The sequence below is a fragment of the Triticum dicoccoides genome, chromosome 6B, assembly GCF_002162155.2.
Source record: "Triticum dicoccoides isolate Atlit2015 ecotype Zavitan chromosome 6B, WEW_v2.0, whole genome shotgun sequence".
Classification (NCBI taxonomy): Eukaryota; Viridiplantae; Streptophyta; class Magnoliopsida; order Poales; family Poaceae; genus Triticum; species Triticum dicoccoides.
Window position 1 is genome coordinate 533,228,400 of NC_041391.1, and position 1,512 is coordinate 533,229,911.

A 1,512-nucleotide genomic window follows, 5' to 3' on the forward strand; every position below is an offset into this window, starting at 1 on the left:
AGGGGGGAAGTTGCGTTTCACCGGACCAAGCCTGGAGTCAGATCCAATGACTTACAAGATGATGGAGGCCGATGTCAGGTCAGTTTGGAATAAAATTTTCTCTCCCACCCACTCCCATGTTTCTTAATACCCTGATAATTCAGGAGCAACCTACATCTAGGATCTAGCTCTTGTCGTACAAAAAACAAAAGAAACAGTCCGGCAGTTTTGGATGCGATTCCTGTTCGTAAAGAACAAAATCCTAGAGTGCCCAGACGGGCAGGGATGGCAATGGGTAGGGTATGGCTGGGTACGACCTTCTTCTGCCCAAACCCATACCCACAGAAACCTTCTATACCCACCCGTTTCAGTGCCCATGGGCATAAATTGATACCCATGCCCATACCCATCGGGTATCCTGTACCCAATGGGTACAATCTATTGAAAGATCGTGGATGTCGCCTAGAGGGGGGGGGTGAATAGGTGCTTTTAAAATAATTATGATTTAGGCTTGAACAAATGCGGAATAAACCTAACAGTTAATTTGTCAAGCACAAAACCTAAAACAACTAGGCTCACCTATGTGCACCAACAACTTATGCTAACCAAGATAAACAGCTAAGTGACAGCAAGATATATGACAAGAAACAATATGGCTATCACAAAATAAAGTGCATAAGTAAAGGGCTCGGGTAAGAGATAACCGAGGCACGCGAAGACGACGATGTATCCCGAAGTTCACACCCTTGCGGATGCTAATCTCCGTTTGGAGCGGTGTGAAGGCACAATGCTCCCCAAGAAGCCACTAGGGCCACCGTAATCTCCTCACGCCCTCGCACAATGCAAGATGTCGTGATTCCACTAAGGGGCCCTTGAGGGCGGTCACCGAACCCGTACAAATGGCAACCCTTGGGGCGGTCACCGAACCCATACACTTTGGCAACCCTTAGGCCGGTACCCGTCAAATTGCTCGGGGCGATCTCCACAACCTAATCGGAGACCCTGACGCTTGCCTGGAGCTTTACACCATAATGATTAAGCTTCGAACAACACCAACCGTCTAGGGCGCCAAGGCATCCAAGAGGAACAAGCTCTAGGGTGCCCAAACACCCAAGAGTAATAAGCTTCTCAAACTTCACTTCCATGTATCACTGTGGAGTGTTGGGGAACGTAGTAATTTCAAAAAAATTCCTACGCACACACATGATCATGGTGATGCATAGCAACGAGAGGGGAGAGTGTGTCCATGTACCCTCGTAGACCAAAAGCGGAAGCGTTAGCACAACGCGGTTGATGTAGTCGTACGTCTTCACAATCCGACCGATCAAGTACCAAACGCACGACACCTCCGAGTTCAACACACGTTCAACTCGATGATGTCCCTCGAACTCCGATCCAGCCGAGCTTTGAGGGAGAGTTCCATCAGCATGACGGCGTGGTGACGATGATGATGTTCTACCGACGCAGGGCTTCGCCTAAGCACCGCTACGATATTATCGAGGTGGACTATGGTGGAGGGTGGCACCGCACACG